Raw genomic sequence first — 12,500 nt, 5'->3', positions numbered from 1 at the left:
GGAGGTGGAGAGCGACCCGCAGACGAAGCACGGCCAGGGGCCGCCGGATGCCGCCCATGGCGGGCGCTCCCACTCCTCTGACACCTGCGAAGCAGCAAAGTGCTCCTTTTCGATTCCTTCCGCCACCCGGAGGTGGAGCGCGGACCCAGCCACCGCGCCGGAGCGAGCAGCAGCCTCGCTCCGAGTGTGCGCCCGCAGACGAAGCACGGCCAGAGGCCGCCGGATGCCGCCCATGGCGGGCGCACACACTTTTCTGACACCTACGAAGCACCCAAGTGCTGCTTTTTGGGATTCGCCACCCGGAGGTGGAGCGCGGACAAAGCCACCGCGCCTAGTGTGCACCCGCAGACGAAGCACGGCCAGAGGCCGCCGGATGCCGCCCATGGCGGGCGCACACACTCTTCTGACACCTTCGTAGCACCAAAGTGCTGCTTTTTGGGATTCGCCACCCGGAGGTGGAGCGCGGACAAAGCTACCGCGCCGGAGCGAGCAGGAGCCTCGCTCCGAGTGTGCACCCGCAGACGAAGCACGGCCAGAGGCCGCCGGATGCCGCCCATGGCGAGCGCACACACTTTGCGGACACCTCGGATTGGCCACCCGGAGGTGGAGAGCGACCCGCAGACGAAGCACGGCCAGGGGCCGCCGGATGCCGCCCATGGCGGGCGCTCTCGCTCCTCGGACAGCTCCATCGGCGCAGCATGGCGCTCGCGGTCGTCATTACCCGCTGGCGAGGCGCGGCCAGGGCCGCCAGGCGTCGCCTATCGCGTGCGCAAACTCCCAGCAAGCACCAACGTGCTCCTTTGGATGTTGTCATCCGGAGGTGATAGCGCGGCCCGGGCCGCCTGACGCGGCCCATCGCGGGCGCTCCTCGTCGGACACCTGCGTCACACAGCCTGGGTGCCAGCTGTGGAGTGACACTTAGAGAAAAAGAAGCACAAGTCACTCATATCAAAGTTCCCGTTCCCTTTTGTTTGTGTCACGCTTGGAAATGCTTGAGAGGTGACACTTTGTCAAAATTGCAGCTGGTGTCTCATCATCATCATCACCGCTGCTCATCAGCCTTCCTTGGATGCCTGCCATGCACGCGGCCCAACGGGGCACTCAGATGGGGTGGGCAGCCCGGACCGCCTTGCGCGGCCCAACACGGGCGCCCAGGGGGACGCGGAAACCCGTTTTAGAAAATAACCTCCAGGGGTTTTCCAAGAGCGGCACAGCCCCAGCTCACGTCCGTGTTTCAGTGCGTCAAAAGCGGATTCAAAAGTGTGCTTTTCTCGGTACTTCCCCTGGAGGTCAGTGTTTCTAAAAACTGGGTTTCCGAAATCGTGCTGGAGGTGTTTTGGTCAACCAGGAAAAATGGCATTTACGGGAGAGGGTAAAGTATACCCCCCCCCCCCCCTCTCGGCTGATTTACCCTCTCCCGTAAACGCGTTTTTTCCTGGTCGACCAAAACACTCATTGACTCCCATTCATTTGACACTTTGTCATTTTTTCAGCACTTTTTTCGCGCATTGGGTACTCCGCCCATTGACTCCCATTCATTTGACACTTTGTCGTTTTTCCAGACCTTTTTTCACGCATTGGGTACTCCGCCCATTCACTCCCATTCATTTGACACTTTGTCGTTTTTTCAGCACTTTTTTCGCGCATTGGGTACTCCGCCCCATTCACTCCCATTCATTTCACACTTAGAAAAATCATCCGAGCGGCTCTCCACGCATTTTATAGCCGCTTTGGGGCTCCAGCCGCCTCGGCCTTCATTTCTGACTAGGCTCGTGTGGACTTTGTCGTTTTTTCAGCACTTTTTTCGCGCATTGGGTACTCCGCCCCATTCACTCCCATTCATTTCACACTTTGAAAAATCATCCGAGCGGCTCTCCACGCGTTTTATAGCCGCTTTGGGGCTCCAGCCGCCTCGGACTGCATTTCTGACTAGGCTCGTGTGGACTTTGTCGTTTTTTCAGCACTTTTTTCGCGCATTGGGTACTCCGCCCCATTCACTCCCATTCATTTCACACTTTGAAAAATCATCCGAGCGGCTCTCCACGCGTTTTATAGCCGCTTTGGGGCTCCAGCCGCCTCGGACTGCATTTCTGACTAGGCTCGTGTGGACTTTGTCGTTTTTTCAGCACTTTTTTTACACATTGGGTACTCTGCCCCATTCACTCCCATTCATTTGACACTTTGAAAAATCATCCGAGCGGCTCTCCACGCGTTTTATAGCCGCTTTGGGGCTCCAGCCGCCTCGGACTGCATTTCTGACTAGGCTCGTGTGGACTTTGTCGTTTTTTCAGCACTTTTTTTACACATTGGGTACTCTGCCCCATTCACTCCCATTCATTTGACACTTTGAAAAATCATCCGAGCGGCTCTCCACGCGTTTTATAGCCGCTTTCAGACTCCTGCCGCCTCGCCTGCACTTCCGCCTCGGTCCGTTAGGATTTAGGCCTTTTTTCAGCACTTTTTCTCCGTTCCTCCGGGGCGACAGCGGCTCTCCACGCATTTTATAGCCGTTTTCAGACTCCTGCCGCCTCGCCTGCACTTCCGCCTCGGTCCGTTAGGATTTAGGCCTTTTTTCAGCACTTTTTCTCCGTTCCTCCGAGGCGACAGCGGCTCTCCACGCATTTTATAGCCGTTTTCAGACTCCTGCCGCCTCGCCTGCACTTCCGCCTCGGTCCGTTAGGATTTAGGCCTTTTTTCAGCACTTTTTCTCCGTTCCTCCGGGGCGACAGCGGCTCTCCACGCATTTTATAGCCGTTTTCAGACTCCTGCCGCCTCGCCTGCACTTCCGCCTCGGTCCGTTAGGATTTAGGCCTTTTTTCAGCACTTTTTCTCCGTTCCTCCGGGGCGACAGCGGCTCTCCACGCATTTTATAGCCGTTTTCAGACTCCTGCCGCCTCGCCTGCACTTCCGCCTCGGTCCGTTAGGATTTAGGCCTTTTTTCAGCACTTTTTCTCCGTTTCTCCGGGGCGACAGCGGCTCTCCACGCATTTTATAGCCGTTTTCAGACTCCTGCCGCCTCGCCTGCACTTCCGCCTAGGTCCGTTAGGATTTAGGCCTTTTTTCAGCACTTTTTCTCCGTTTCTCCGGGGCGACAGCGGCTCTCCACGCTTTTTATAGCGGTTTTCAGACTCCTGCCGCCTCGCCTGCACTTCCGCCTAGGTCCGTTAGGATTTAGGCCTTTTTTCAGCACTTTTTCTCCGTTCCTCCGGGGCGACAGCGGCTCTCCACGCTTTTTATAGCCGCTTTGGGGCTTTAGCCGCCTCGGCCTGCATTTCTGACTAGGCTCGTGTGGACTTTTTCAGCACTTTTTTTGTGCATTGGGTACTCTCGCCCATTGACTCCCATTCATTTGACACTTTGTCATATTTTCAGCACTTTTTTGGCGCATTGGGTACTCTCGCCCATTGACTCCCATTCATTTGACACTTTGTCATATTTTCAGCACTTTTTTGGCGCATTGGGTACTCTCGCCCATTGACTTCAATGCATTTACTGCAACTCCTGCCTGTGTCCGCCAGAGGGCGTCTGGCTTAACAGCGGCTCTCCACGCTATTTCTATCCGCTTTGAGGCTCCAGGCAGCTCGGCCTGGGTTTCTGAATTTCTCCCTTGACACTTTGTTACTTTTTCACCCTTTTTCTCATTTCATCCAGGGACACAGCGGCTCTCACAGACTTTAGAACCGCCCCTGGGCTCCAGGACCCTAGGCATGGGTTTCTGCCTAGCTCCCTTGACACTTTGCCATTTTTCCACCCTTTTTCTCATTTCATCCAGGGACACAGCGGCTCTCCACAGACTTTGCAGGCGCCCCCGGGCTCCAGGAAGCTCGGCCTGGGTTTCTGAATTTCTCCCTTGACACTTTGCCATTTTTTCACCTTTTTTCTCATTTCATCCAGGGACACAGCGGCTCTCCACAGACTTTGCAGCCGCCCCCGGGCTCCAGGCAGCTCGGCCTGGGTTTCTGAATTTCTCCCTTGACACTTTGCCATTTTTTCACCTTTTTTCTCATTTCATCCAGGGACACAGCGGCTCTCCACAGACTTTGCAGCCGCCCCTGGGCTCCAGCCAGCTCGGCCTGAGTTTCTGAATTTCTCCCTTGACACTTTGCCATTTTTTCACCCTTTTTCTCATTTCATCCAGGGACACAGCGGCTCTCCACAGACTTTCCCGCGGCCCCTGGGCTCCAGGACCCTAGGCATGGGTTTCTGCCTAGCTCCCTTGACACTTTGCCATTTTTTCACCCTTTTTCTCATTTCATCCAGGGACACAGCGGCTCTCCACAGACTTTGCAGCCGCCCCTGGGCTCCAGGACCCTAGGCATGGGTTTCTGCCTAGCTCCCTTGACACTTTGCCATTTTTTCACCCTTTTTCTCATTTCATCCAGGGACACAGCGGCTCTCCACAGACTTTACAGCCGCCCCTGGGCTCCAGGACCCTAGGCACGGGTTTCTGAATTTTTCCCTTGACACTTTGCCATTTTTTCACCCTTTTTCTCATTTCATCCAGGGACACAGCGGCTCTCCACAGACTTTCCCGCGGCCCCTGGGCTCCAGGCAGCTCGGCCTGAGTTTCTGAATTTCTCCCTTGACACTTTGCCATTTTTTCACCTTTTTTCTCATTTCATCCAGGGACACAGCGGCTCTCCACAGACTTTGCAGCCGCCCCTGGGCTCCAGCCAGCTCGGCCTGAGTTTCTGAATTTCTCCCTTGACACTTTGCCATTTTTTCACCCTTTTTCTCATTTCATCCAGGGACACAGCGGCTCTCACAGACTTTAGAACCGCCCCTGGGCTCCAGGACCCTAGGCATGGGTTTCTGCCTAGCTCCCTTGACACTTTGCCATTTTTTCACCTTTTTTCTCATTTCATCCAGGGACACAGCGGCTCTCCACAGACTTTGCAGCCGCCCCCGGGCTCCAGGCAGCTCGGCCTGGGTTTCTGAATTTCTCCCTTGACACTTTGCCATTTTTTCACCTTTTTTCTCATTTCATCCAGGGACACAGCGGCTCTCCACAGACTTTGCAGCCGCCCCTGGGCTCCAGCCAGCTCGGCCTGAGTTTCTGAATTTCTCCCTTGACACTTTGCCATTTTTTCACCCTTTTTCTCATTTCATCCAGGGACACAGCGGCTCTCCACAGACTTTCCCGCGGCCCCTGGGCTCCAGGACCCTAGGCATGGGTTTCTGCCTAGCTCCCTTGACACTTTGCCATTTTTTCACCCTTTTTCTCATTTCATCCAGGGACACAGCGGCTCTCCACAGACTTTGCAGCCGCCCCTGGGCTCCAGGACCCTAGGCATGGGTTTCTGCCTAGCTCCCTTGACACTTTGCCATTTTTTCACCCTTTTTCTCATTTCATCCAGGGACACAGCGGCTCTCCACAGACTTTACAGCCGCCCCTGGGCTCCAGGACCCTAGGCACGGGTTTCTGAATTTTTCCCTTGACACTTTGCCATTTTTTCACCCTTTTTCTCATTTCATCCAGGGACACAGCGGCTCTCCACAGACTTTCCCGCGGCCCCTGGGCTCCAGGCAGCTCGGCCTGAGTTTCTGAATTTCTCCCTTGACACTTTGCCATTTTTTCACCTTTTTTCTCATTTCATCCAGGGACACAGCGGCTCTCCACAGACTTTGCAGCCGCCCCTGGGCTCCAGCCAGCTCGGCCTGAGTTTCTGAATTTCTCCCTTGACACTTTGCCATTTTTTCACCCTTTTTCTCATTTCATCCAGGGACACAGCGGCTCTCACAGACTTTAGAACCGCCCCTGGGCTCCAGGACCCTAGGCATGGGTTTCTGCCTAGCTCCCTTGACACTTTGCCATTTTTTCACCTTTTTTCTCATTTCATCCAGGGACACAGCGGCTCTCCACAGACTTTGCAGCCGCCCCCGGGCTCCAGGCAGCTCGGCCTGGGTTTCTGAATTTCTCCCTTGACACTTTGCCATTTTTTCACCTTTTTTCTCATTTCATCCAGGGACACAGCGGCTCTCCACAGACTTTGCAGCCGCCCCTGGGCTCCAGCCAGCTCGGCCTGAGTTTCTGAATTTCTCCCTTGACACTTTGCCATTTTTTCACCCTTTTTCTCATTTCATCCAGGGACACAGCGGCTCTCCACAGACTTTCCCGCGGCCCCTGGGCTCCAGGACCCTAGGCATGGGTTTCTGCCTAGCTCCCTTGACACTTTGCCATTTTTTCACCCTTTTTCTCATTTCATCCAGGGACACAGCGGCTCTCCACAGACTTTGCAGCCGCCCCTGGGCTCCAGGACCCTAGGCATGGGTTTCTGCCTAGCTCCCTTGACACTTTGCCATTTTTTCACCCTTTTTCTCATTTCATCCAGGGACACAGCGGCTCTCCACAGACTTTACAGCCGCCCCTGGGCTCCAGGACCCTAGGCACGGGTTTCTGAATTTTTCCCTTGACACTTTGCCATTTTTTCACCCTTTTTCTCATTTCATCCAGGGACACAGCGGCTCTCCACAGACTTTCCCGCGGCCCCTGGGCTCCAGGCAGCTCGGCCTGAGTTTCTGAATTTCTCCCTTGACACTTTGCCATTTTTTCACCTTTTTTCTCATTTCATCCAGGGACACAGCGGCTCTCCACAGACTTTGCAGCCGCCCCTGGGCTCCAGCCAGCTCGGCCTGAGTTTCTGAATTTCTCCCTTGACACTTTGCCATTTTTTCACCCTTTTTCTCATTTCATCCAGGGACACAGCGGCTCTCCACAGACTTTCCCGCGGCCCCTGGGCTCCAGGACCCTAGGCATGGGTTTCTGCCTAGCTCCCTTGACACTTTGCCATTTTTTCACCTTTTTTCTCATTTCATCCAGGGACACAGCGGCTCTCCACAGACTTTGCAGCCGCCCCCGGGCTCCAGGCAGCTCGGCCTGGGTTTCTGAATTTCTCCCTTGACACTTTGCCATTTTTTCACCTTTTTTCTCATTTCATCCAGGGACACAGCGGCTCTCCACAGACTTTGCAGCCGCCCCTGGGCTCCAGCCAGCTCGGCCTGAGTTTCTGAATTTCTCCCTTGACACTTTGCCATTTTTTCACCCTTTTTCTCATTTCATCCAGGGACACAGCGGCTCTCCACAGACTTTCCCGCGGCCCCTGGGCTCCAGGACCCTAGGCATGGGTTTCTGCCTAGCTCCCTTGACACTTTGCCATTTTTTCACCCTTTTTCTCATTTCATCCAGGGACACAGCGGCTCTCCACAGACTTTGCAGCCGCCCCTGGGCTCCAGGACCCTAGGCATGGGTTTCTGCCTAGCTCCCTTGACACTTTGCCATTTTTTCACCCTTTTTCTCATTTCATCCAGGGACACAGCGGCTCTCCACAGACTTTACAGCCGCCCCTGGGCTCCAGGACCCTAGGCACGGGTTTCTGAATTTTTCCCTTGACACTTTGCCATTTTTTCACCCTTTTTCTCATTTCATCCAGGGACACAGCGGCTCTCCACAGACTTTCCCGCGGCCCCTGGGCTCCAGGCAGCTCGGCCTGAGTTTCTGAATTTCTCCCTTGACACTTTGCCATTTTTTCACCTTTTTTCTCATTTCATCCAGGGACACAGCGGCTCTCCACAGACTTTGCAGCCGCCCCTGGGCTCCAGCCAGCTCGGCCTGAGTTTCTGAATTTCTCCCTTGACACTTTGCCATTTTTTCACCCTTTTTCTCATTTCATCCAGGGACACAGCGGCTCTCACAGACTTTAGAACCGCCCCTGGGCTCCAGGACCCTAGGCATGGGTTTCTGCCTAGCTCCCTTGACACTTTGCCATTTTTTCACCTTTTTTCTCATTTCATCCAGGGACACAGCGGCTCTCCACAGACTTTGCAGCCGCCCCCGGGCTCCAGGCAGCTCGGCCTGGGTTTCTGAATTTCTCCCTTGACACTTTGCCATTTTTTCACCTTTTTTCTCATTTCATCCAGGGACACAGCGGCTCTCCACAGACTTTGCAGCCGCCCCTGGGCTCCAGCCAGCTCGGCCTGAGTTTCTGAATTTCTCCCTTGACACTTTGCCATTTTTTCACCCTTTTTCTCATTTCATCCAGGGACACAGCGGCTCTCCACAGACTTTCCCGCGGCCCCTGGGCTCCAGGACCCTAGGCATGGGTTTCTGCCTAGCTCCCTTGACACTTTGCCATTTTTTCACCCTTTTTCTCATTTCATCCAGGGACACAGCGGCTCTCCACAGACTTTGCAGCCGCCCCTGGGCTCCAGGACCCTAGGCATGGGTTTCTGCCTAGCTCCCTTGACACTTTGCCATTTTTTCACCCTTTTTCTCATTTCATCCAGGGACACAGCGGCTCTCCACAGACTTTACAGCCGCCCCTGGGCTCCAGGACCCTAGGCACGGGTTTCTGAATTTTTCCCTTGACACTTTGCCATTTTTTCACCCTTTTTCTCATTTCATCCAGGGACACAGCGGCTCTCCACAGACTTTCCCGCGGCCCCTGGGCTCCAGGCAGCTCGGCCTGAGTTTCTGAATTTCTCCCTTGACACTTTGCCATTTTTTCACCTTTTTTCTCATTTCATCCAGGGACACAGCGGCTCTCCACAGACTTTGCAGCCGCCCCTGGGCTCCAGCCAGCTCGGCCTGAGTTTCTGAATTTCTCCCTTGACACTTTGCCATTTTTTCACCCTTTTTCTCATTTCATCCAGGGACACAGCGGCTCTCACAGACTTTAGAACCGCCCCTGGGCTCCAGGACCCTAGGCATGGGTTTCTGCCTAGCTCCCTTGACACTTTGCCATTTTTTCACCTTTTTTCTCATTTCATCCAGGGACACAGCGGCTCTCCACAGACTTTGCAGCCGCCCCCGGGCTCCAGGCAGCTCGGCCTGGGTTTCTGAATTTCTCCCTTGACACTTTGCCATTTTTTCACCTTTTTTCTCATTTCATCCAGGGACACAGCGGCTCTCCACAGACTTTGCAGCCGCCCCTGGGCTCCAGCCAGCTCGGCCTGAGTTTCTGAATTTCTCCCTTGACACTTTGCCATTTTTTCACCCTTTTTCTCATTTCATCCAGGGACACAGCGGCTCTCCACAGACTTTCCCGCGGCCCCTGGGCTCCAGGACCCTAGGCATGGGTTTCTGCCTAGCTCCCTTGACACTTTGCCATTTTTTCACCCTTTTTCTCATTTCATCCAGGGACACAGCGGCTCTCCACAGACTTTGCAGCCGCCCCTGGGCTCCAGGACCCTAGGCATGGGTTTCTGCCTAGCTCCCTTGACACTTTGCCATTTTTTCACCCTTTTTCTCATTTCATCCAGGGACACAGCGGCTCTCCACAGACTTTACAGCCGCCCCTGGGCTCCAGGACCCTAGGCACGGGTTTCTGAATTTTTCCCTTGACACTTTGCCATTTTTTCACCCTTTTTCTCATTTCATCCAGGGACACAGCGGCTCTCCACAGACTTTCCCGCGGCCCCTGGGCTCCAGGCAGCTCGGCCTGAGTTTCTGAATTTCTCCCTTGACACTTTGCCATTTTTTCACCTTTTTTCTCATTTCATCCAGGGACACAGCGGCTCTCCACAGACTTTGCAGCCGCCCCTGGGCTCCAGCCAGCTCGGCCTGAGTTTCTGAATTTCTCCCTTGACACTTTGCCATTTTTTCACCCTTTTTCTCATTTCATCCAGGGACACAGCGGCTCTCACAGACTTTAGAACCGCCCCTGGGCTCCAGGACCCTAGGCATGGGTTTCTGCCTAGCTCCCTTGACACTTTGCCATTTTTTCACCTTTTTTCTCATTTCATCCAGGGACACAGCGGCTCTCCACAGACTTTGCAGCCGCCCCCGGGCTCCAGGCAGCTCGGCCTGGGTTTCTGAATTTCTCCCTTGACACTTTGCCATTTTTTCACCTTTTTTCTCATTTCATCCAGGGACACAGCGGCTCTCCACAGACTTTGCAGCCGCCCCTGGGCTCCAGCCAGCTCGGCCTGAGTTTCTGAATTTCTCCCTTGACACTTTGCCATTTTTTCACCCTTTTTCTCATTTCATCCAGGGACACAGCGGCTCTCCACAGACTTTCCCGCGGCCCCTGGGCTCCAGGACCCTAGGCATGGGTTTCTGCCTAGCTCCCTTGACACTTTGCCATTTTTTCACCCTTTTTCTCATTTCATCCAGGGACACAGCGGCTCTCCACAGACTTTGCAGCCGCCCCTGGGCTCCAGGACCCTAGGCATGGGTTTCTGCCTAGCTCCCTTGACACTTTGCCATTTTTTCACCCTTTTTCTCATTTCATCCAGGGACACAGCGGCTCTCCACAGACTTTACAGCCGCCCCTGGGCTCCAGGACCCTAGGCACGGGTTTCTGAATTTTTCCCTTGACACTTTGCCATTTTTTCACCCTTTTTCTCATTTCATCCAGGGACACAGCGGCTCTCCACAGACTTTCCCGCGGCCCCTGGGCTCCAGGCAGCTCGGCCTGAGTTTCTGAATTTCTCCCTTGACACTTTGCCATTTTTTCACCTTTTTTCTCATTTCATCCAGGGACACAGCGGCTCTCCACAGACTTTGCAGCCGCCCCTGGGCTCCAGCCAGCTCGGCCTGAGTTTCTGAATTTCTCCCTTGACACTTTGCCATTTTTTCACCCTTTTTCTCATTTCATCCAGGGACACAGCGGCTCTCCACAGACTTTCCCGCGGCCCCTGGGCTCCAGGACCCTAGGCATGGGTTTCTGCCTAGCTCCCTTGACACTTTGCCATTTTTTCACCTTTTTTCTCATTTCATCCAGGGACACAGCGGCTCTCCACAGACTTTGCAGCCGCCCCCGGGCTCCAGGCAGCTCGGCCTGGGTTTCTGAATTTCTCCCTTGACACTTTGCCATTTTTTCACCTTTTTTCTCATTTCATCCAGGGACACAGCGGCTCTCCACAGACTTTGCAGCCGCCCCTGGGCTCCAGCCAGCTCGGCCTGAGTTTCTGAATTTCTCCCTTGACACTTTGCCATTTTTTCACCCTTTTTCTCATTTCATCCAGGGACACAGCGGCTCTCCACAGACTTTCCCGCGGCCCCTGGGCTCCAGGACCCTAGGCATGGGTTTCTGCCTAGCTCCCTTGACACTTTGCCATTTTTTCACCCTTTTTCTCATTTCATCCAGGGACACAGCGGCTCTCCACAGACTTTGCAGCCGCCCCTGGGCTCCAGGACCCTAGGCATGGGTTTCTGCCTAGCTCCCTTGACACTTTGCCATTTTTTCACCCTTTTTCTCATTTCATCCAGGGACACAGCGGCTCTCCACAGACTTTACAGCCGCCCCTGGGCTCCAGGACCCTAGGCACGGGTTTCTGAATTTTTCCCTTGACACTTTGCCATTTTTTCACCCTTTTTCTCATTTCATCCAGGGACACAGCGGCTCTCCACAGACTTTCCCGCGGCCCCTGGGCTCCAGGCAGCTCGGCCTGAGTTTCTGAATTTCTCCCTTGACACTTTGCCATTTTTTCACCTTTTTTCTCATTTCATCCAGGGACACAGCGGCTCTCCACAGACTTTGCAGCCGCCCCTGGGCTCCAGCCAGCTCGGCCTGAGTTTCTGAATTTCTCCCTTGACACTTTGCCATTTTTTCACCCTTTTTCTCATTTCATCCAGGGACACAGCGGCTCTCCACAGACTTTCCCGCGGCCCCTGGGCTCCAGGACCCTAGGCATGGGTTTCTGCCTAGCTCCCTTGACACTTTGCCATTTTTTCACCTTTTTTCTCATTTCATCCAGGGACACAGCGGCTCTCCACAGACTTTGCAGCCGCCCCCGGGCTCCAGGCAGCTCGGCCTGGGTTTCTGAATTTCTCCCTTGACACTTTGCCATTTTTTCACCTTTTTTCTCATTTCATCCAGGGACACAGCGGCTCTCCACAGACTTTGCAGCCGCCCCTGGGCTCCAGCCAGCTCGGCCTGAGTTTCTGAATTTCTCCCTTGACACTTTGCCATTTTTTCACCCTTTTTCTCATTTCATCCAGGGACACAGCGGCTCTCCACAGACTTTCCCGCGGCCCCTGGGCTCCAGGACCCTAGGCATGGGTTTCTGCCTAGCTCCCTTGACACTTTGCCATTTTTTCACCCTTTTTCTCATTTCATCCAGGGACACAGCGGCTCTCCACAGACTTTGCAGCCGCCCCTGGGCTCCAGGACCCTAGGCATGGGTTTCTGCCTAGCTCCCTTGACACTTTGCCATTTTTTCACCCTTTTTCTCATTTCATCCAGGGACACAGCGGCTCTCCACAGACTTTACAGCCGCCCCTGGGCTCCAGGACCCTAGGCACGGGTTTCTGAATTTTTCCCTTGACACTTTGCCATTTTTTCACCCTTTTTCTCATTTCATCCAGGGACACAGCGGCTCTCCACAGACTTTCCCGCGGCCCCTGGGCTCCAGGCAGCTCGGCCTGAGTTTCTGAATTTCTCCCTTGACACTTTGCCATTTTTTCACCTTTTTTCTCATTTCATCCAGGGACACAGCGGCTCTCCACAGACTTTGCAGCCGCCCCTGGGCTCCAGCCAGCTCGGCCTGAGTTTCTGAAT

Source organism: Dunckerocampus dactyliophorus, unplaced genomic scaffold, assembly GCF_027744805.1.
Source record: "Dunckerocampus dactyliophorus isolate RoL2022-P2 unplaced genomic scaffold, RoL_Ddac_1.1 HiC_scaffold_76, whole genome shotgun sequence".
Taxonomy (NCBI): domain Eukaryota; kingdom Metazoa; phylum Chordata; class Actinopteri; order Syngnathiformes; family Syngnathidae; genus Dunckerocampus; species Dunckerocampus dactyliophorus.
This window is presented reverse-complemented; position numbering follows the sequence as displayed.